The sequence below is a fragment of the Anolis carolinensis genome, chromosome 3 (genome assembly GCF_035594765.1).
Source record: "Anolis carolinensis isolate JA03-04 chromosome 3, rAnoCar3.1.pri, whole genome shotgun sequence".
NCBI classification, from domain to species: domain Eukaryota; kingdom Metazoa; phylum Chordata; class Lepidosauria; order Squamata; family Dactyloidae; genus Anolis; species Anolis carolinensis.
This window is the reverse complement of record NC_085843.1, coordinates 44615642-44640606: the sequence shown is the minus strand read 5'-3', so window position 1 is coordinate 44640606 and position 24965 is coordinate 44615642. Positions and strand designations below refer to the sequence as shown.

General features: G+C 40.0%; 1 long non-coding RNA gene across 1 annotated transcript in view; it reads right to left on the bottom strand.

Annotated features, from left to right (window-relative positions):
* LOC134297387 (uncharacterized) overlaps nt 1–24965 on the bottom strand; it is a 44974-nt gene that overhangs the window by 3070 nt on the left and 16939 nt on the right. Inside the window, exons 2-3 of the long non-coding RNA XR_010004112.1 lie at nt 19886–19974; nt 14033–14148 (exon numbers count right to left, since the gene is read on the bottom strand). This is a non-coding gene — a long non-coding RNA (uncharacterized LOC134297387). The remainder of the gene's footprint in view (nt 1–14032; nt 14149–19885; nt 19975–24965) is intronic.

Below are 24965 nucleotides of genomic sequence, written 5' to 3'. Positions count from 1 at the left end.
ATATACATTTGAAAACTGCATAAAAAGCCACTCATGTCAAATGCATCAAAAAAGTTGATAAAACAGGCTTTTATGATCAAGTTAGTTTATATAAGCAACATATTTGAATCGGAACATGTTCATACTGTGCCTCAAAGTGGACATATTTCATGCAGTTAAAACAAAACTGGATAGAAGCAAGCACAAACTGGACATGCTGGCAGAAAAGGGGAGATATCTATAGGTATAGTCTTGGCAAACATACACCCTTATACCTATTTCCATCAATGACACATGAAACTGAATTACTGGGACATGCCAGGCTTGTTGAGGAGTCTCTGTTACCACAGAAGCATCCTAAATTTCATATTCATTTTTGGTTGGCTGGTTTTGCAATCAAACACCAAGATATTTCAGCAACTCTGTTAAGTATACCTATATTTATCTTCTCATTACTGCTGCATATCAGCTACTAAGTTGTTTATGCTTAAAAAACAGTTTTCTCCTCCCTTATCAGCTTTCACCTGCTGTTCACTCACAGATAGAGTAACATGTCTAACCCTTTCTTTGATGATAAATTGTGATGTCACAAACTGTAGACTGTGGCATCACAGAAGGAATCAAGTTGATAAAGAGCAGGAGGGGAATGCTCCTTTTGCAGAAATGTCTTTATAATGGTCAAGGATTGATGAAGGTATCTAGCAAAAGAGAGCACAGATAATCCATGCCAGAACATGTATTTATCTTAAAGTATAGGAAGGAAGGAGGGAAAAGAAAGAAAAGCCACAGGGTTTGGAGTAAAAGTAGGATTTTTGTTGAAAGTATTGTTGTCATGGAGCCAAATCCCAGGGCTGAATTTCCAAGCCCTGAATCTGGCTTCATAACATAACATAAATAACCCTGCAAGCACCTGGCGGGAGAAGATAAAATGAGCCTGGGAACTCAGGGTTGAAAGTATAAACAATTATAATTGATATAGTGTGGGAATGGTAGTAATGTGATCCAGAGGGTGGGATTTGATGATGATATTTGCGTGTGGTATTACGTTGCATCAGAAGTGATAAAATTGAATGTATGTAAACATTAGGTCATTCTCGACTTTTCCAAAGTCATGTATTCTTCAATAAAGATTGGATTTGAGAGCAGCTATCTTTGATCTGCGTTCAGACTGGTCCTTTGAAGTGAGCCTGACATTTAAGTCGAGAATCCCGTTCTCACCCTCCTGCGGAATTCGCAGTGAAGTGATAATGAGTGAAGAAGGAGATCAAAGCCCAAATGGAGCAGGGAGGCCTTCGCAAGGGGCCCGGCCGAAGAGAGAAGAGACGCTGCAAGCCATAGCTTCCTCTACGGGGTACCCCAGGCCGAACGGCGTGACCCAGAGGATTCCCAGGGAAGGAAGAGGCGTCTCTGCGGCTGCAGAAACCAGTTGGGGATCTGGAGGAAGTATGCCGGAGACCGTGGCCCTGCGGTTATCCATCCTGGAAACTAATTTATCCAGGCTGTCGGAAACCGTGGGGAGGTTGGTGCCACTATTGGAAGAGAATCTCCAAAAGGAGCCCATCCGATATGGCGCCGAGAGAGAGCCAAGTAAAGAAGGAGATTGGAGCCAGAGGGGCCAGCGAGCATCAACGCAGAGTCCCGTGGCGGCAAGGGACGAGGGAGATGAGGAATACTGGCAGGAGCTGGAGTTCCGAGACAGAATGGCACGCGAAGTGGAGCGCCAGCGAGCTCTGGGAACTCTGAGGCCGCCATCTCCAACAGAGCTCCCAACCCCCCGAATGGGCGTCGGGGTGGAAAGACCACTGGGGCCAGGGATCGGGTCCAGTGGATTTGCAGACGAAGGCGGAGAGGAGCAGGAGATCCAGGAAGAGGAGGAGGATGTGCCGTACGACGAGGAAAGGCGAGATGCGGGGGCTACAGCGAGGCCAGTATGCGGATGGGTGGAAGGGCCGACAGCGGCAGCAGAATTTCGGGAGCCGCGCAGAATGACCACCGGAGTGGGGCGCGGCGTGTTCCAAGGGGCCGCCCGAGGAAACCCGATGCAACCCTTCCCCATGCCTCCCAGACAGCATCAACGGGCCGCAGAATGGATGCCAAGAAGGGAAGATCTCAAACTAGAATACGGAGGGGAATCAGATGAACTGAACTTTTTTCTAATTAGCATCAGAGGATACATGGAAGACAATGCACACACATTCCCCTCCGAAGCAAGCAGGGTTCGAGCCATCGGCAACACACTAAAGCGAGGAGCAGCCAGCTGGTATGTGCAACTACATGCCAGACGCGACCCATGCCTGAGGTCAGTGCCCCGCTTCCTCGCCGCACTGGAAAACCGGTTCAGAGACCGGCTAGAGCAATTGAGGGCTCGAGACCAGCTGAAAGGAATAAAGCAGAGGGACAAAACGGTGCCCGAGTACGCAGAGGAATTCCTCCACCTCGCGGAAAGGGTACCAGAGTGGTCTGAAGTGACCAAAGTGGAATTATTTAAAGAGGGACTACGCCCCGAGATTTTCAGCTGGGCAGCGCACAGAGATGACCCCGAAACGCTCCAGGGATGGATTCAACTAGCGGGGCGCGTTGAATCCACCCTGGCCCAAGTAAAGCGCTTCAGGAGCAGCGGCGGCCAGCAAAGACCGGTGGCGAGAGGTCGAGGAGAAACGAGGAAGCAGGAAAGACCCGGAGGGAGGCCGGGGATTCCCTCCAGAGGAGACGACAACAAACCTAAACCGGGATGCTTTGTATGTGGGAAGACGGGCCATCGAGCAGCAGAATGCTGGGCCCGGAAGGGGGAGCCGCCAAAACCCCCAAAGCCCAAGCCAGCAACCGGGAGGCGTGCGGAAGAGGAGGTGCAAGCCCCAGAATCTTCAGAAAAACTGGTGAGTCGGGACAAACGCATGATAGTAGTGCCAATCTGCCTCTCGGGGCTAGAGAATCGGGCCACCTGCAAGGCATTTGTGGATTGTGGTTGTTCTAGAAACATTATAACTCCGGAATTAGCAGGAGCGCTGAAATGTCAGCAGATGGCGCTTGACTCCCCAATTGCATTTTCGCAGCTAGATGGATCAGTCGCTGCTGGGGAAGTATCTACAAAGGAAATACGGGGGGTCCCATGTAAAATAGGCAAATGGGAAGGAAGAATATCCTTTGTGATAGCCCCTATTGCCACATACCACGTAATATTAGGGATACCATGGCTCGAACAGGCAAATCCTGAAGTAGATTGGAGAGGAAAGAGCCTAGCATTTAAAGAACAGCAGACGCAATGGGAGATAAGCAAAATTGCAGAAGAGGAGGACGAGGGAGATGAAGCAGATGAGATAGACCCACAGCTATTGCCACCTGAATACAGAGACTTTGTGGATGTTTTCAATCAGAAAGAGGCCAGTAAATTACCTCCCAAAAGGAATATAGAAGTAGAAATTGAAATAACCCCAGGAGCAAACTTACCAAAACCAAAAGTGTATCCCATGTCTGTGCAGGAGAAGGAGGAATTGAGGAAATATATTGATAAAAACCTGGCGCGAGGCTTCATTAAGCCATCCAATTCTCCTCTCGGGGCCCCAGTGTTATTTAGGAGAAAGAAAGACAACTCCCTAAGATTGTGCATTGATTATCGAAATTTAAATGCAATTACTAAGGACAATAAATACCCTATGCCCTTAGTAAAGGATTTAATTACCGTATTGAAGAAAGGGAGCATATTTACCAAACTGGATTTAATTGAAGCATATCATAAATTAAGAATTAAACCGGAGGATACTTGGAAAACTGCATTTTCCTGCGCATTCGGCCATTTTGAATATAAAATTTTACCTTTCGGATTAAAAAATGGAGGCGGTTGCTTTATGCAGCTTATAAATGAAATACTACACCCATTGTTGTACAGAGGGGTATTCATATTTCTTGATGATATCTTGATTGTGAGCGAAGATAAGGAAAAGCACGTAAAATTGGTCCGGGAAGTTTTGCAGAGACTAAGAGAAGCAAAGCTGTACGCAAAACTGTCCAAATGTGAATTCAATAAAACTCAAATTGACTTTCTGGGGTATCGGATATCTCCAGAAGGGTTAGCTATGGATCCAGCTAAAGTATCAGATGTGAAAGAATGGGGAGTGCCTCAAACAAGGAGGCAATTGCAATCATTTCTGGGGTTTGCAAATTTTTATAGATCCTTCATAAGAGGCTTCGCGCAAATAACCGCACCCCTTACTGAACTTTTAAAAACAAAAGGGAAAGGGGAGACAGCAAAAGTAAAAGCTCCTGGCGCCAAACTGGGTTGGACGCCAGAATGCCAAAAGGCATTTGAAACCCTAAAAGAATGCTTCACAGAAGGACCCATCCTAAAACACCCCGATATCAGGAGCCCTTTCATAATCCATTGCGATGCCTCAGACTGTGCGTACGGGGCAGTACTATTGCAAAAAGATCAAAATGGGAACTTAAAACCCTGCGGATATTTGTCCCGGAAGTTCAGCGAAACTGAAAAATGTTGGCCAATATGGGAAAAAGAGGCATTAGCCATATTAAAAGCCTTAGAATGCTGGCGACACTTCCTCGAAGGAAGCGGAATCCCATTTGAAATTTGGTCTGACCATAAGAACCTCCAGTATTTAAAGTCTCCTCGAAAATTGTCCCCCAAACAAATTAGATGGGCGCAATACTTCAGCAGGTTCGATTTCCAATTAAAGTTTTTTCAAGGGAAGCAGAATGTCTTGGCAGATGCTCTTTCACGCATGCCTCAACACGGAGGCATAACCACAGCAAAAGAGGGAACAATATTCTCTGATAAACAATGGGGCTTAGCTGTCAGGACAAGAGCGCAAACCCAAAAGGAGAACACTGCTATTGTTGAACTCGACGGGGAAGATAATTGGGGAAACGAACTGAAACAGTCTTATGATGGAGATCAGTGGATCGCATCCAACGCAGAAAAGGGGGAGCAGAAGGGGGGATTTTGGTTTGTGAACAAGAAACTGTATATCCCAGCAACATTAAGGATTAAGATTTTGCATCGTTTTCACAATAACCAGAGCGCTGGTCATACAGGAATTACAAAAACAACAAAGGCAATAGCAAAACATTGCTGGTGGCCAGGGATGAGGAAGGACATAAAGAATCATGTTGTTCAATGTGATGATTGTGCCAGAAATAAATCAAGAGGAGGGAAGCCAATGGGATTATTACAAACAGTAGCAGAACCTACCAGACCTTGGGAATGTGTAGCTATGGACTTTGTGGGGGAACTACCGGTTAGCAAAGGACATCGTTATATTTGGACAGTATTAGACCTGTTTTCTAAACAGGCCCACTTTATAGCACTGACGAAACTACCATCAGCCGAGAAACTAGCAGAATTGTACATAAACCACATTTACAAACTGCATGGATGTCCCAGTAGAGTGGTCAGTGACAGAGGAGTACAATTCACAGCAAAATTTTGGGAAAAATTCTTGGAAATGCTAGGAGCAGAAAGGAGTCTAAGTTCTGCTTTTCACCCCATGACAAACGGGGCGGTAGAACGTACTCAGCAGACACTTGGGCAGTTCCTTCGAATGTACTCTAACATGAGACAAAATGACTGGTCTAGGTGGTTGGCTTTTGCAGAACTAGCTTTTAATTCGACTATACATTCAGCAACAAATAAAACCCCCTTTGAAGTGGTTTACGGGTATGAAATACAGCCTTTGCCCCAGTTGCCAAGATGGACAGAGAATGAGGAAACAGAGGCAGGGAAATGGAAAACGCAAATGCTAGAATGCTGGAGTCAAGTGACTGCATCCTTAAAGGAAGCACACAAAAAGTATAAAGCGTTCGCAGACAGAAAGAGGGTGGAAGGCGATAAACTGGATAAAGGAGATCTAGTGTGGTTAAGTACCCAAAACATCAAATTGGGGCTACCTTCGAGAAAATTGGGCCCCAAATATATTGGACCATTCAGAATACAGGGTGTTATCAATGAAGTAACTTTCCAGTTGGCATTGCCAAAAAGTTTAGGGAAAATACACCCAGTATTCCATCGCAGCTTGCTGAAAAAATACATGGGGACTTTGGACAAAATGGACACATAGAGTTATTGTTTGATTTGTTTCAGGATTATGATGAAAGAAGAACCGAAGAGGAGGACGAAGAAAACGAGGGCGCCATGTCATGAAGCCAAATCCCAGGGCTGAATTTCCAAGCCCTGAATCTGGCTTCATAACATAACATAAATAACCCTGCAAGCACCTGGCGGGAGAAGATAAAATGAGCCTGGGAACTCAGGGTTGAAAGTATAAACAATTATAATTGATATAGTGTGGGAATGGTAGTAATGTGATCCAGAGGGTGGGATTTGATGATGATATTTGCGTGTGGTATTACGTTGCATCAGAAGTGATAAAATTGAATGTATGTAAACATTAGGTCATTCTCGACTTTTCCAAAGTCATGTATTCTTCAATAAAGATTGGATTTGAGAGCAGCTATCTTTGATCTGCGTTCAGACTGGTCCTTTGAAGTGAGCCTGACAATTGTATGAGAGGCAAACACACTCTTCAAGTTCAAATGGTGGGGGGTGGGCTGTGATGAAGCAGATTTCCTATTACATCCCCTCACTCTTTTCATATAACTTAGGCTATTTTATCACCTTCTTTCCACTGACTGAGCTTCAAGTTCCCTTTTTTACATGCCTATATATCAATCAGTCACCATGTCTTTAGAAGCGCATTCCAGAAAGTGCAAGCTGCAGAAGATCAAATCATATTGGTGGTAAGACAAATAAAAAATAATGACTGAGTATTTTTACCTCTTTGAACTGGAACAATTCGGAAGAAATATTGGGCTTGACAGTTACTGCAAAGGCAAAGAACTAAGCAATCACACTGCCAATGGCTTTTAAGGGATCCTTCTGTCCTTTTCCAATGCTCACCTGTAACTCATTAGATTTATTACAAACTACATAACATTACAGGGGAGAGCAACAAAGCAATCCAACTTTGAACTCATCTGATCTTCCTGAAAACTATTTTTACAGCAAGCAAACTCCTGGCTCTTATAAACCCATGGCTTGAGATGTTATCAACATCTCAAAACCTTTTATTTTTTGCTCTATTTTCCTCTGTTGGTGGACATTATGACAAGAAGAAGAGCTGGAAAAGAGATTGAGAGGTTTTGAGCACCTGTTTTGCACTTTCCCAGAAACACAAATGCCATGTGGACTAGGAAACAGTTTGGAATAACACAAGCAAAGCTGTTTGCAAAGGCATTCAGAAATTTATGGCTTATACGGTTTCATATTGCTGCAATTGATAAATGGTCTGGTTTAGCAAGATAAATCCACTGCAATAAGAAATAATGGACTGTTCTTTACAAGAGGAGGATGTAGACCCTTGCAGGATATTTTTTGCTAACTTCCAGAAGAGATGAGGTCAGAATAGAATATGGATATAATTCTTCACCAAGTTTCTTCTTGAGGAATTTCAGCAATTCCCTTCCCACTGCAAGAAAGTCTTCAAAATACATAATTTTGTGCAGAATTCACATATAAATGTTTTGCACAGAAAATATTTTTTATGCATGGAAAAGTAGTATTTTAATGCAGAAATATTAATGTTGCCAAAGAAAATGCAGTTTTCTATATAAATCAAACATGTGTAAATTTGTGAGAAAAAATCCCCTATGACATCATTTTCTACACAGTAAACAGTATTATGTGTATGGATGCTAATATTTCAATGCAGAAGTATTAATTCCCATGCAGACAATGCCATTTTCTATAGAAGGGAACCACGTGTGAATATTATGCCGAATAAATTAACAATTCTAGTATTATCTGTGCATGAATTCATATTTATACATCGAAATATTATTCTCCATGCAGAAATATATTTCCTTGTCAAAAAATGCTGTTTTCTCACATAAAATCTGCACATTTTGCACAGAATAGATTTCAAACTGTAAAAATTACCATCATTTGTGGAAAGCCATTTTCTGAATATTTTTGAATATTCTTTCCACCCCTAGAATGGAGTGTAAGGCAGTCATGCCAGGGGCTTTTTCACACTGCATAATAAAAACATTGTGATTCCACTTGAACTGCCATGGTTACATCAAATTGAAACCTGGTTTTTGTAGTCTAGTGAAATGCTGGAGCTTTCTGGATAAGAATCCCAAAGTTCTTCCCTAAACTGCAGATCTCAAGATTTCTGCAGGCTGGACTCATGGAAAATCACCTAGAATCATAATACTATAAATATGTGCTGTGAAAAAGGCAAAAGATCAAACTATGCTCTAAACATTGAGCAAAACCTCTGTGAAAAATGAAGACCTTGTCATTTTCAGGAGGAGTTCTATGATTCTATGATTCCTCTTGTAAAGAACAGCCCATTATTTCTTATTGCAGTGGATGTATCTTGCTAAACCAGACCACTTATCAATTGTGGCAATATGAAGCCGTATAAGCCATACATTTCTGAATGTCTTTGCAAACAGCTTTGCAAACAGTGGAAATCTCTGCCCCAGAGTGTGGTGGAGGCTCCTTCTTTGAAGGCCTTTAAGCAGAGGCTGGATGGCCATCCGTGCTTTGAATGAGATTTTCCTGCTTCTTGCAAGGGATTGGACTGGATGGCCCGTGAGGTCTCTTCCAACTCTACGATTCTATGATTCTAACCAAATAGCTGTTTTCACTAAAGATGATTTAAAGAGAGGTAATATCAACATCGGAAAGTTATATGATAGTGATGGTTTTAGCAATGTTACTAGTCATGCTCAGAGCTTTAAAAGTATATAAGGCAATGAAAGGATTCCACAAAGTAGTCATCTTCCTAAAAGCAGCATTCTCTCCTGACGTTTCACCCACATCTATGGCAGACAACCTCAGAGATTGTGAGGTATATTGGAAAAAACTAAGCAAGGAAGGTTTATATATCTGTGGAAGTTCCTGGGCAGGAAGAAGAACTCTTGTCTGTTGGAGGCCAGTGTGAATGTTGTAATTAATCACCTTTGTTGAAGGCCATTTAAGGCTAGAGAGAATACTTCTAGAACATGACCATACAACCCGGAAAACACACAACAACCCTGTGATCCTGGCCATGAAAGCCTTCAACAACATATTCTAGTTTGTCAACATCCTTCTTGAATTGTAGTTCCCAGAACTGGACACAGTCATCCAGGTGAGGTTTGACTAAAGTAGAATAGAGTGAGGCTATGACTTCCCGGATTCTGGACACTAGGCTACTATTGATGCAGCCTAAGTTCATAGTTGTAGTTCAGCAAGATCTGAAAAACCAGAATCTCTCCATCCCATTAGTCACACCCAACATATTAAGCATGATTGTTATTCTAGTTCTGAAAAATCTGGAAGACCACAGGATCTTCATCCCAGTTGTTCAGGGTACCTAGTGTCATTAGAGACAAACTAGCTCTTCTGATGGCATGGTGGTGACAGCCCATCCTACCTGTTTTTTGTGTCAGGAGCCACTTGAGAAACTCCAACTTTCAGTTGAGAATCCAACTGAAAAAAAATATTCCTTTGTACTTGGTGCTTGAACTAATAGATGTTGCTGATGAAATGACCAGCACTATCCCTTCTTCTTTGAAAGGCATCTCAGCCTATGCTGTTGGAGTCATCATGCTGACCTAGATGGACTCTACATCTGATATCCCAGGAGAGCAGCTCTAACCCTTACAAGCATGATGGAGGGATGCATAGCTCTTGGCTTCTTTCTTGTCCCTGTGTGTCTCACCTCTGTTATTTTCACACCAAGGGGTAAACAACAGAGCATACTAAATTTCCTGCTGATTCCTCGCTTTCACCTCTTGCATTTTTGTTCCCTCCTATATTCTATTTTCAAGCTGATGAGCGCTCTGTGACATTTTAGCAAAAGGGGATCAAGCTCTGTCTCTTCACCATTAAGCCTAGCAGTTTCTTTTCAAGATACATGCTGCTTTCTCCACATGCCCTGTTCACAGCCCACATCACAGAAGCAACAACAAAATGTGCACTCATGCTCTCCCCTTTCTCCTCCTCTTTTTCTTTTAAAACACTGCAAGGAAAAGAGGAATTTTGAGGCATTTAACTAATGGTAAAAAGTGCAAAACTGAACGAAGAAAAAAAGAGAAATTAAGAATAAAGAGACCAAGGATAAACTATATGAGGCATAACAGTGGTGTGGATATTTGATATTACATTGCCACCTAGTGGCAGTAAAATACATAGTGGAGATCAAAGAATGGAGATCTGGAAGACGACAATTCTCGTACCATTTCCTGGGATGAGGAGCATATAGTTACAAGAGGGGCAGAATGACTATGATACTTCCTCTCTCATGCTGTTCATGCTATTAACTTGTGGGAGAGCTGGTTTTCCTTAATGTTAAGGCTTAAGAAAGCTACTCTGTGTTTCAGGGCACTAATGCCTAGTTACAAGCAGGAACATTTTCTATTTTGTTTGCCTACTTTTACAGCATGAAAATGTATTTATTTCCTTTAAAGATAAGAAGCAATCATTTTACATTTCAAAGAGAGATACTACAAGGGCAATATATCAACTTTGTGCCAGCACCAGCTGCTGTGTGTTGAATAATGTTATGTGCTGGTGACAATACAATCAATTGATGGATATGTTTAAATTCTTTGCAACCTGCCTCAAAGCAGCATTGCCCCAATTTAGATAATGAGATCTGCAGACTGAAGCAAATTTATTTGCAGAAATTACCTGCCGATTCAGAAACTATGGACACAAAAAGCAGTGTAATGTAATGCTTTTTGTAGGCATGAGTGGTATGTAACCTTCTAGATGTTATTGGACTGTCACTCCCATCAGTCCAGGGCAGCATAGCCAACAATGAGGGATCATGGAAATTTCAGTATAGTAACATCTGAAGACCATGTGTTCCCCATCCCTGGAGCAGAGTACTGAATTTGAATTGAAGAGAGGCATGGCTAAATCCTCATCCAAAACTAATTTCCCTGAATAGGCTTGGACTAGTTGCAACCTCTTGGCCTTGTCCACTATATGGTGCTTGACATGAGAATGCAATCAAAGCGGCAATATCTTGATCTCCTTTGAGGAAAGATGCATATATAAATAACAATATTCAATTGGTCTCTTGCACTCTGAAACAGAGGTAGTCACACAGTTGCAAATCAAAATGTAATCAATTTATATCACACTAGCTATGCCCGGCCACGCGTTGCTGTGGCGAAGTATGGTGGTATGGGAAATAAAGTATTGAGGAACTGGTGGTAGTTAAGGTAAAGGGTAAAGGTTTTCCCTTGACATTAAGTTTAGTTGTGTTGTCCGTTGTCCGTAGATTCCTCCAAGATCATGTGGAGTGACTGCATGGAGCACCGTTACCTTCCCGCTGGAGCAGTACCTATTCATCTATTCTCATTTGTATGTTTTTGAAGTTTAGGGTTGACAGAAGCTGGGGCTAACAGTGAGGGCTCTCTCCGCTCCTCCAATTCAAACCTGTGACCTTTCGGTCCAGAAGTTCAGCAGCTCAACCCTTTAACACGCTGCACCATTGGGGATATTATTTCCTAAAGGTTGTGAATATACAATATTTTTGATTTTTTTTTGTCTGTTGGAGGCAAGTATAAATGCTGCAATTAGGGAAAATGATTAGCATGTGTAACGGAAAGCCTTATTTTATTGTTAATTTTTGCCTATGTTATTTAATGTTGATTTAGAGACAAAAGTGGGCAGAAGTTAGCTACTGATTATTGGCCATGTGTCACCATGGTAACGTAGCTGCTTCGGTAGAAATGTAACAATTCTAAGCTAGTGAAAGGGGCGGAGCTAGCTGGAGGAGAAAAGGAGGAGAGGATGTTTTAGAAAGAAGGGAGTTATGTTGAGGTTTTCTGGTGAGGGAAACTAGAGAAAAGATGTGTGTGTCTGGGGTTCAGTTATGGTAGTCTCTAGCTGGGTGAGCTAGAGGGAAAAGGATCCAAGTTTAAGTTTGGGACTTCAGTTGGAATACTGAAGGAAAAAGTGACTATTATTGAGTCAGATCTGGGTTTTCTTGTGAGGTAGAACAGAAAAGAAAAGGAATAGGGGAGAGACAAAGTTTCAGTCAAGTGGTTAATGTTGAAGAATGAAAGATATGTTTGATATTGTATATATGTGAAACTGAAGAAGTAAACTATTGACACAAGTTACGATTGTTGGACTGAAGTAACCATAAATAAATAGTTCTCTGTTTCAAATAAAGAAAGTGCTTCTGAGTGGTAAATTGCTTGACTTAGTATCAGTAGAAGATTTGTTTCAAATATTGCCCCTCAGTGACTCATCATATTGTACATGCACACGTACAGACTCAAGGGTTTATAAATGACAGTAGCTGGGATCCTGAAAGAAGGATTGCCCCTTGCCTGTTATTGAAGTGGACCCTTGCATTTAATGGTGGCAGCGGTGGGATAAAAAGATTCCCCCCTGCCCAAAAGAGCCTTTGTCCCTTGCAGCATGTAATGGCCTTGCAGCTTTAAAGCCTGGCTGTTTCTTCCCTGAGTGAATTTTTTGTTGGGAGGTATTAGCTGGCCCTGATTGTTTCCTGTCTGGAATTCCCTTGTTTTCAGAGTGGTGTTGTTTGCGATATTTTATGTGCTTCTACTGTCTGTGGCCCTCAGAAAACAGAGGATTTGCCAGACTTTGGTGATGGCAATACTTTGTTGGGCGGTGTTAGCTGGTCCTAATTGTTTCCTGTGTGGAATTCCCCTGTTTTCAGAGTGTTGTTCTTTATTTAGTGTTCTGATTTTAGAGATTGTATTGTTCTGTTTTATTATACCACAGTAATTTTTATATATTCTGATTTTAGTGTTTTTGAATACTTGGAGCCATATAGTATTCATTTTCACAGTTCACAGCAACACAATAATAATAATAATAATAATAATAATAATAATAATAATAATAATAATGACTTTGGTAATACACACTGCTTCACTCTCTTCTCAGCTTCCTTTCTGGAAGAATCCTTTTTTGGGAGGTGTTAGCTGGCCCTGATTGTTTCCTTTGTGGAATTCCCAATTTCCCTGCTTTCAGAGTGTTGCTCTTTATTTACTGTCCTGTTTAGAGATTATATTGTTCTGTATTATTCTACCACAGTAATTATTTCATATTACAGTAGAATCTCATTTATTGAACATTCGCTTATCCAATGTTCTGGATTATCCAGCACAGTCTGCCTTTTAGTAGTCAATGTTTTTGTAGTCAGTATTTTAAATTAATTGTGATATTTTGGTGGTAAATTTGTAAATATAGTAATTACTACATAGCATTACTGCACGTGGAACTACTTTTTCTGTCAAATTAGTTGTATAACATGATGTTTTGGTTCTTAATTTGTATAATGATTACCTAATTTGATGTTTAATTGGGTTTTCCTGAATCCCTTCTTATTATCTAACATATTCACTTATCCAACGTTCTGCTGGCCTGTTTATGTTGGATAAGTGAGACTCTACTGTATATTTATAATCTTATATTATCTGCTTAGAAATGGATTATATGAGGCTCCTTCTACACAGCTGGATAAAATGCAAACTGAAGTGGATTATATGGCAGTGTGGAGTCAAGATAATGCAGTTCAAAGCAGATAATATAAGATTATAAATGGGTTATATAGCTGTGTTTATAGTCTCCTCTGCCATATAATCCAGTTCAAATCTGATAATCTGTATTTTATAGGCAGTGTGGAAGAGGCCTAAGTGAGGTCTAACTCTGCCTGTCCCCTGGGCTGAGTGGGTTGCTAGGAGACCAAGTGGGCAGAGCTTAGCCTTCTAACTGGCAGCAATTGGATAAAAACAATTATTCCTCTCCCTCTAATTAGGACTTTATTTTTCTTTTCTTTTTGTTGTATCAACCTAGAGGTGTGAATGAGGGGTTGTGCTGTCAATTTTAGAGGTTGTGGGGTGTTTAGTTTTTTTGTTTTGTCCGCTGCCATGATTCCAACATCACTCTTTATAGATAGATAGATAGATAGATAGATAGATAGATAGATAGATAGAAGATTGCTTTTGATGGCATCCATAGTTGTACAAGCATTGGGATCAAAAATTGTACAAGCATACATACCAATATCTGTATCTCCTTTGCAGAAATTCCCTCAGTAATCATTACTTCAAAAAAGGGTTCATCTATAGAGGCCTTCACTCAGCAGCACTTGTGACTTTTTTTACTGGATCATTTCTCTGTAGGTCAAAAGCATATGAACATTTGAACTAAATTTGTTCATCTTGCCCAGTGGAAAACAAGCTCCTACTGAAATATCCATAAAATGTAAAATAGTAAGTTGGTTCATTATCATTACAGCTATCTTAGTTCAAAGCTACCAATATTGTAGCAGTTGTCTAATGACAAGACAATTGATTGTTCAAATATGTATCAGCCAGAACTGGCAAGGGAGCCAAGAGAGGCAGTCCTACAACCTGATGTTATAGCAAAAGGATTTATGGTATAACTCATAATCACTATTCAGCACATTGCTTCAATTAGATCATTAATTTCCATTCCAGGCATATCTATTAATGCCTGCAGTACAGGTTACTTCCTAGAGCAAGCATCAAGATGCTACAGAGAAAATTGTCTTCTCCTTCCTCCCCGTATCAGGGACTTGCATATTTTGGCTAGTGCAGTCTGCCAGCTTGCAAGTCTTTGATGGCTGAGCAATGCCAAAATCCAGTTCCTACTGAGAGTATCCTGCCCATTTCTAATCCAAGGATGACCAATTCTCAGAGATTCCAGTATTATTTTCCTAAAAGGAATTCATTACTTATGCTGTTAAACATCTAAATCAGTGGTGGTTCTTCTGTCACTCAATACTTATTGATACTTTTTCATTACCATTGCAAAGGGGGGAAATATTAAGATTCATAATGGAATATCATTGAACTTGAAAAAAATCCAGTCAAATTGTTTTCAAAATGCTAAGGAAAACAACAAATAAAAACAATTAGGGAATATTGCTGCTTACACCCAAAGGGAAAAGCATAACACCCACAAGTTTCTATAATAAAACACTTTTTAACTCCCACAACCCCTTTGCTAGTTAGTCAGAACCATAGATGCTAATTTTATGCATTCACTTTCTATTATAGTTTACTTAGTAAGTTAACTTATTTGTTATTTTGAGAGTTTTGTGAAAGCATTAAGATTTCAGAAGAGCCAAAATCTTTTATAAGAAAATAATATGAAAACTTCCCCAGATATAAAGAGAAAAATTCTCAAGCTTACTGTAAAAATTTTGCAACATGAAGATATATAGACTTAAACTACAAATCTAAAATTCTTATCATTTTCAAATAACAGATAAGGGGGAAAGATCCCTGCATGTGAACAAAGAAATGTAGAAGACCAGTATTGACACGCACCATTATAAATGTGTCCATACTGAAAATATAGCTGAATCGATAGAAAATCTTTTCAAAAGGTGTATCAAGAAGCTGATGTTAATCAGTGACTTTCACTGTAAGAACAATTAATTTCTATACAAATGGAAGCTAGCCAGACAGTAAAAGAGTACCTGGCAAATGTGAAAGACATTAGTGAACAATTAAAGAGCATTAATGGAGAGATGGATGAGGAAATGATTGTTGCACAAATTTCCATGGGGTTATCAAAAAAAATCTATGAGAACATGATGACAGCTATGAAAGCACAAACAGGAAGGCTTGTTTTGAAATTTATTATGAATAAATTACTAGCAAAAGATATTAGCTAAAGAAAAAAGAGTTTCCTCCATTATGTAGGTATTATTGCTGAGGCACAGTTCTGAAAACGTTTTCAGCCTTGGAGAACATAGGAAATCCCTTTCAGATATTAAGTGTTCCTCCCATGGGGAACTTGCCATTTAAAAGTTATTGTCCTAGATACAAAGTTCCAACTTGTACAGGAGAAAGGAGTGCATCAAACAAATTTGAATTCTCATGCTAGACAAACTTTTTTGAGAGACAGAGCATAGAGTCACAAAGTGATGGTTTTTATGAAGGATCTTTGCCATTTGAAAAAATGGCTTTTACAGGGGCATATTCAAATTGAAGCACCTATATATGGAATCTGTAAAGTGGAGCAATTCTTGCATCATCTAGCATAACGGTGATTGCCAGTTTGAATATATTTCACCTTTGTACCAATATGGGACCCAAAGTATCTTAAAATATACAAAATCTATATCATATATTGGAACAAAATACAACTGCAGTCAATCATGATAATAAAAAATAAAGGCTAAATAAAATCTCATATGAAAACAAGACTGAATTAAAAACACTTTAAAAGCATTTTAAATTAGATGAGAAAAAAATAGCCACCCCTTATAAAAACCTTCCTCGTTGCTATAGAGAGAAAGCACCACAGCAACCAGGAAGGCTCTCCCACATGTCCTCACCCACACATGCCTAAGACAGTGGAAGGAGAGAAAATATTTTATGAAAATCTCAAAGCTTTGGAATGTAAATCTTTCACTAGTTCATCCCCAAAAACAAGAAATGATAATTTCCATAATGTTCAGTCTATTATGGCAAAAAATAATATTATGTGCAGAAATGCATAGTTTTATGCAAAAAAAAATCACTTTTGTTCAAAGAAGTTTCCAGAAAACCCTGCCTATTTCTGCACAATAAAATGTTCAGAATAAACTAATTTTCCTAATACTTTCAATGTTTTATCTTTAGAGGCAGCAGGTTCTGATCTGAAACCATAGTAATAAAGAGAAGGGCTCTAGAACTGCCATTTTAGGGTCCTGAGATTCAAAGGATAGGAAAGAGATAAACCTTGGGGCTGGCCTGGGGCTTTGCTCTTATGTCCTATGGATTAAATCACCCATGAAGATGTTGCATACTGTGGTGCCATGTAGTTGCCTATGGCAGAACTCAAAATTATTATTCCCTAAAATAAAGTAGTAATAAGTACAAAGTGGCAGAATTTGACAGCTAGGTCTGTTATAGTTTCATTCAGGATCATATTCTTGATGGGCCAAAGTATATCCTGATTTGGGATATTGGTTTATAGAGATTCTGCCTCCATAGTGGCTAGGATAGTGTTCTCTGGGAGGTTGTGAAACAGCTGTATTTTCCTCAGGAAATGAGTACTGTATCCTTCACATAGTGCAATGTGTTGATAGTATATTGTTGTGAATGAGTCTTCTGAGGCTGTGAGTGATAATGGGGGGATCAGGAGAGGAAGGAAGAACCCTCGCGAGGAGGGCTCGCTGGAAGATTTATACAGGAAGAGAATCAGGGAGATTGATGAGGAGTCTTCTGAGGAAGATTCATGTGGGGACTTGGGAGGGGATCTTGAGCTGGAAATGGATGCTGAGGAACCAGTGGTGACGGAAGACGTTGGCATAGATTGGGCATGGGCTCCGGAGGATCTTGGGGAGGAATCTGGGTCCATGGATGCTGTAAATGCTGGAGAGACTTGGGTATCTTCAGAAGCAGATCCCACATGGTCTGCCTGGAGGAATGAGGGTAGTTCTACAGGTGTGGATAGAGTTGGGTGTGGGCAGGATGATCTTGACTCTGATGAGGAGTTTGGGATGCCTGATCCAAGGGTGTTGGCTGTTTGGAGCTCAGATTCTGATGAGGAGTTTGGGACACCTGATCCAAGGGCGTTAGAGGTTTGGATGCCCAAGGAAACCTAAATAAATTGGGGATGTTGGGTCACTATGCTTTGCATGTGGCAAGGTGTTGCTGGGCGCCATTGGTTTTCCTGTACGTGATTCTGAAGACTGGCTTGGGACTTTGCAACAGATGTAAGTTTGATCCTGGTTATTCTGCAATGGAGGGCTGGAATTGTGTGGGCTTCCCTGGACTGCAGTGTCATTACTATTTTGCATTAGCTGCTGTTCGCCTCCGTTGTCTTGGCTCTTTGTGCCATTCCATGATGTGGACCTTCTTGTGACAACTTCACCCCTTGGACCTTGGACTGGAACTCAACTCGGCTTATCTCTTTGCTCCCAAACTCAGCTTGGCGTCGTTCCTGTCTTTGTGGCTGTCTACGGTTGCTGACTACTGGCTTTGTTTCCGACCCTGACGCGTTCTCCTTATCCCGACTTCGGACCGGCTTGACTACGTTACAGCGTTCTGCTCCTTTAACTCCTGGCTGAGCATTTGTCTCTGCAGCGGTTTACCGCTAACTCTTCAGCGTCTTCCAGTTTCGCTTGTTTTTGCCGCTCACAGCAAAGAGCTTTTTAGCCCGGTTTGGGTTCCTGTTTCAGTTTGGAATCGCTGTTGTACTTCTGGGTTTTGGGAAAGTTTTTGGGGCTTCATAACTGTTTCCCTTTGTTTGTTTTGCCATTTTAAGCCCGTTTTGAGCTTTTTGGGCTGAGTTCAAGTATTCTATGTTAAATCCGGATTGTATCTCTGGTTAATCCGGATTATATGCCAATTAATACTTTTGGCGTTTTTCCTGCTTTGACTGCCTAATAACACTGGAGATTAAGTGTTTCAAGTCTCTGTTAATTTACTGAACTATTTTTGGACTATTACTTTAATGAACTATAGTTTGGCTCTCAGTTGGCATCTGACCTTTGACATATATGGTCAGAAATTGAGTCCATGTATCCAGATATTTCAATAGCAAGAGTTCTGATGCAGCACTGTGATTGGAAAGAGCTGGTTGAGTTAGTGCCCCAGATTTTACTATAGAGCTGTTGTTGAAAAAATCCAGCTTCTGTCCTTCCTGCATCACACCCATCTTGGCATTTTCCTTTTGTGGTCATGTTAAACACAACCAGTTTTTTCCTCGCTTATTTTTAATGTTCTGCTCTGTAGATCAATCCAAAGCACTTCAGGCCATGCTGTTACATTTGAAAATTGGGCAAATCTAGTTGAATCCAGAGCTGGTATAAATCCCTCTGAATCAGCCAGATTCACTTTGTTATTTGAGATTTGGCAGATTGATTGCACAGAACTATTTTTTTAGTATTGAATCAGCACAACAGATGCATGTTCAGTATCTAGATATACAAACACTATGTTTCTACATTGAAAGATAGAGATAGATATTTACATGGAATATCCTCCAGGCTTTGAGAATCAAAATAACAAGTGTCTTGTATGAAAACTTCAAAAGAGCAACTACAAAATGAAAAAAGCTGACAGAGCTTGGAATGGATATAAAAATAAAATAAATAAGATGCCCGTTGAGAAAGTGTTCACACAAAGATAGATTGTTTTATGCCTTTACTCAAGACAACAAGTAGTCATTTATTCTGACCTGAGATGATGGTCTCTTTCTTTGTTTTGCAGACAGAAAAGACACCAATGAAACAGATCTTCTAAATGAAGAAATAGAAAAAGTATCCAATACCAGATGTATCAGCAGCATTTGAAAATGCATGCAGAAAACAACCCAATCCACCAACTAAATCTGATTCAAATGCTATGAAGAGATTAGTTGACTGCACTACTAGAGCCAAGCAAACAGCAACACTAAGCTGATTGGATATGTAGATGCAGATTGACTGGTGGGGTAATAGTCTACAAATGGATACTCTCTCCTATGAAAATGGATTTGCATTTTGAACTACTCATAAGCAAAAGTTGGAGGTATCATCCTCTAGAGAAGCTGAATACATCTTGGCCTCAAAAGCAGACAGATCATTAAAGTGGCTACAACAATAACTGTTAGACCTTGGAACATAGAAGCCAAAGCCAATATGGGAATATGGGGCAGAATATAAGAATAAAATTATTATTATCTTATTATTATGCATTACCTCTACAGTGTAGATGCATCCTTATTTACATCACTGCTTCCATTCCAAATAGTGTCGTATTAATGTACGGTTAATTTTTCCTTAAGCTTGCTTAGTATTGCCCCCTTATATTAATTGTAGGTTTAGGATTCATTCATAATTGTAAGCAAACAGGTGCCTTTTCTACAAACAATTGAAGACAACCAGCAAGGGATATGGTGGCTTCTTACCTGATGGGGCATGCAGCTCTTTCCCTTTTCTTCAAGACCAGATATATTTTCGTTCACTGATTGTATTTTTAAAAATTCTGATACTTCAACTGCAAGAACAATGATAGAATAAAAGAACTGATGTCTCATATAAAAAAGGAATTCTCTTTGGTCCTAATTTATCTTTAAACCTCCTTCAAGTAGTGTGATGAAGAACCATAATAGTTGATTACTCCAGGGATTATGACATATGTATTTTCTCACAATGGTTGGTAGCTGAGACCTCCTGGGAAATAAAGCTAATGATGAACATTCATCAGTTTCTCTGCTGTGTCGGATTCAATCAATAAATAGAAGGTCACTAGAATTGATAGCTGATCAGCAGCCAAATGTTCCCACAATGCTATGCACAACAAGGAACGGTATACAGTATGTCAGATGTTTTGGCCTTCACCTCCCAGGATTTCTGACAAGCTGGCTAGGTTTTCTGGGAGTTGGAGTCCCAAACACTTGGAGGGCCACAAGTTGTGCAGGCCTGCAGTATGTTATATTCTAAATCTTCTGAGAATAGTTTAGAATATGCAGGATTCCTGAAATATGTGTTCACAGCTTGGGAGTCTCTCCAAATGTCAGCCCAGGTAGATGTGACAGTCAGGAGTGCTTACCACCAGCTTTGGCTGACAAGCCAGCAATGCCCCTGCCTAGATTTGGAAAACCTAAAGATGGTAGTGAATGAGCTGGTAACTTCAATGTTGAACTTCTGCAGTGTCAAATACATTGGGCTACCACAGTACCAAATTTGGAATCAGCTCAAAACATGGCTGCCTGACTAGTTCTGGAACATTTAGGAGTAACCACATCATACTCATATTAAAATCACTCTATTGGTTGCTCATTAGTTTATGGGCAAAACACAAAGTGTTAGTTTTGATTTTAAAGCCCTACATGGCTTAAGCCCAAGTTAACTCCAGGATCACCTTCTCCCATACAATCCACCCCAGACACTGAGGTCCTCTAGGCAGCAGTTACTCCAGCCAGTCAGAACCCAACTGGCAGCCATCACCCAGAGAACCTTTTCATCAGCTGTCCCAAGACTGTGGAATGACGTGCTAGAAGAGTCCTGGTAGCTGAATACAACTAAAGACCCATCTCTTCCAGCATATCTACTTAGTCAATTTTAGCTTGTGAATTTTATTTGCCTTTATCAATGAATTTTAACCTGCATTTTAACTATGTGTATCTTGTATTTTAATATCTGTCTTAATGAAATTGTATCCTGCCTCAAGCTGCAAGGACAGGTGGGTTATAAATGTGTTGTTGTTATTGTTGTCATTGTTATCATCATCTACACTGCCAAATAATGTAGTTTAACTGCATTGAACTGCATTATATGGCAGCGTAGATTCATATAATGCAGTTCAATTCAGTTAAACTGCACTATGAAACTGTATTATGTGTCAGTGTAGATGGAGCCTGAGTCAGGCTGTGCAGGTCAGTATTGGAAGATGAAACTCTATATGAACTCATTTTTGGACTAAGCAGAGGTGACCAGTCTGCTGTATGCAGGCTTTAGAACATCTTCCTTCTTCTCATTTCACTGAGAATCACTGTTTTGTCAGAACACCTGGTTTGAAATCACTATGTACAATTTTGAAAGCAGCCTTCGTGCCTTAAGTAATCCCATAGCTGCTTATTTGGTCATCATAAATAGCTTCTGCTTCAGGAATATTATTATTCTTTTCCCCCAAAAGGGAAAGCTAATGGCTGTTCAGAAATGTCATTATTCTCTCCTGAGAGGTACATTATTTCCCACATATTCTTCCTGATATTTCAAGTTGCTTTCAATATATTTTATTCTATTTTTCTCTCATTTTTGGTCCTCACCTGCCAAAGGTTCTGAATCATCAGGATTAATCAAAATCCTGGAAGGGATCCAGGTGTAACAAATAAAAAGCAAGAAGCTTTTGGTTTTCTTCCAGACCTATTGGGATGTGTAACTCATGTTTATCAGTGTGAGGAAAAGTGGAGCTAATCAGAAGAAAGGAGGAGGCAGGGAAGAGACAACTACTGTTCTTTGTGATTTTATGCAGGTTGTACTGCTCACTGTGTATTTATGTATTTGATTAGCCTCTGAGAGATTATTAAGGAGATTGTATTTTTTCTGATCAGCATAATTCAATAACTACAAAGTTCTGTAGCACAGGTGTACTTGTTCTCTTCTACACAGAGAAATTTAATGGGTGCACACTCCTACTTTGTGTATAAAGATAAACAATTATTAAAGATAAGATAAACAAAATAAACAGAGGTAAGCACAACTTTTGTTTTTCCAGAGATTATATCATCACCCACCAAGCAGGGTTCTTTTTCCACTCTGAGCTTAGTCACATTCCACATAGTAGTTCATGAGGAGAGTGGTTTTCCAAGCAATCATATATTGTTATATAATCACTACAATCAATTTGCTGATATCAGGCAACACAGCTTGTGGCATTGGGAGGTACTCCTTGGTGGATGTGATTGTGGAGTGGAGACTGTTACAAGCACTACTCCCAGGTCAGAATATATGAATGTCTTCATTCACACATTTTAGTTTCCCAGATCTGGTTCAAGGCATTTTTCTCACTGTGAAAGATAAAATGTGGCCCTCCCCTATTTCACATAGGACAGAATAGGCTAGCTCGTCTTCACATCTCTGTCCTCCAAAATATCACTGCTGCTAACTCATCTGTCCCTAAGAGTTTCCTCGGTCTACCTAATGGTAAGGTTAGCCCTATTCTCCCAGTAGTACTCTATGATGTTAGTTCTACAATTAAATAAAGAAATGTTGTACCCATTGTGAATACAATAAAAGTTGTTGGGTGGTGTCTGAAAAAATATCGACCCATAAAATAGGCATCTGATGCTCTGTTGGAAATTCCACTTCTTTGTTTGAACATTTACTGTGACTTCATTTTCTCCAGTAGTCTTGCTACTGTCATTGAGACAGACCTTTGCATCATAAAAACAAAGAGAATTTTAATCCTGCTGCTAGTCAGGGGCTCAGCCACTTAGCTCATTCATGCAGCCGAACAGCTATTCATTCAATGTGGCATCCACATTGAAGCAACTTGCTGTGCTAAGTCAAATTTTCAAAAAGGGCAGCAAAAAGCAGTTCCGAGATTGCAGCGACAGGTCCCTAAAGGAGACACATGGTTCTTGTCCTTGACTCAGAAGAAGATAGTGAAATCCATCAAGGTATTTATCTGATGAAGCTAATCAAAGCAATTAATCAGCATGTGGACATACCCAGACTGGCAGAAGCCTACAGAGATGTGCTATAGAGCCTTCTTTGTTGTTCAGATATCAAACAACTTTGAGATTTCTAATAGCAATAGTTAGACATGGATTTGCAGAAGAGACAGCAGTGTCTAAAGGCATGGTTGTTTCCATACATCCTATTGCTGTTAATGCATTTGAATTTACAGGTCCTTAGAAACCATTGTTTACCAAAGCATGTTTCCTAAAATTCAAGACAAAGCATTCATATTCTGAAACTGGGAGCATTCAGTAATTTGAGATATATTTTCCAGCATTCCAATTCTAATTAAATAGAAAAATAGAAACTATAAAAATACCAATTGTCTTTGAATGCTAGTTATATCAGACCATTATATATAATTAAATATATATTGAAAAGACAAAAGAAAGTCTTATATTTATATTTTTGCATAATGGCTAATTCCACCCAGATTAGATAATATTTATGTATATCAGGAATATATATATAAACTATCCAAATGCAGCACTTGATACTTGACTATTAACAGAAATATGTTTCTAATAAGTCCCCAAACTGTGTTTAGTTTTCTTATATTCTCCACTGTTTGTGGCTTTAACCTCCCCTATTTAACTTTTTACAACATAGATGAACTTACTCAGTGATAAGCAAACAGAATTCAGTAGTAAGTTAAATATGAAAACCATTTCCATGGGAGCTTCCTAATTCATATTTCGTTCCAAACACTAAATTAAACACTAAATTAAAGATTTTGTGTCATAATATGGCTATGTGACATTGTGCAATCAAAATGTTATTTTTGTCAGGATGTCAGACTTGACTACAGGTGGCTATAGACATCATATAAGTCCTCTGTTAAAGCAGTTTCATTGACTACTGCTCAATTTCTGAAAGAATTCAAAGGAGGTTTCTGGAAGAATTCAAAGTGTTGGTTATGATCTCTAAAGTCCCGCATTTCCATCTAAACATTAGGAAGAATTTCCTGATGGTAAGATCTGTTTGACAATGGAGTGTAGTGAGTTGCCCTCTCTGGAGATTTATTTTAAACAGAGCCTGGGTGGTCATCTGTCAGGAGTGCTTTGATTGTGTGTTCTACAATTATTGGGTCCATACTGTCTAAAAGACCACATTGTTGCACCTTAGCAGGGTTTCACCTTGCTCACAACACCCAAGAAGACACCAAGTATATAAGTCAAAACAGTTTATTAAAAAAGCATATATAAAAAGGGTAAAACACTATGGAGTAAAAAAAAGAATAAGACCCAAGAGTCAATAAAGTAGACAAAAGTCATAGGCAACAAACCAGGCCAAACTGTGTACAGCAGATAATCCACAGGCAGAATACATCCCAGAATAAAGTGTTAACCAGAAGCATGAAGACAAGACAATTCCAAAGGTTTTTAAACTGGAGCATGAAGACAAGAGAAGCCCAAAACATAAAGCTGAAACCTGGAGCATAACAGGGAGCAGAAATTCCAGAAAAATCCATGGAACAAGGAGCCAAAACAGGAACATGAAACATGAGTCTCCAACCCAAACTTGAATGGAGAACAAAGCTAACAGCTCTCCTAAGTTTAGCGACATTGGCAGATCTAAAATCCTCTTACAGAACTCTGCTTTAAGGGCTGCAAAACATGAACACATTCTTCTGTACTCCCTGCTTGCCCCTATCTCTCCCACGAAGTTTCTCACTTTGTCTGCACCTGATTCCCTCCTCCTTGAAAGCCAGCTGAGAATGTTTATGTAAATCCACTGTTCCCTCAGATGAGCTCATAGTATCTCAGCTGCGGTTATTAGGTGAGAGTTCATGTCCCTGACTGC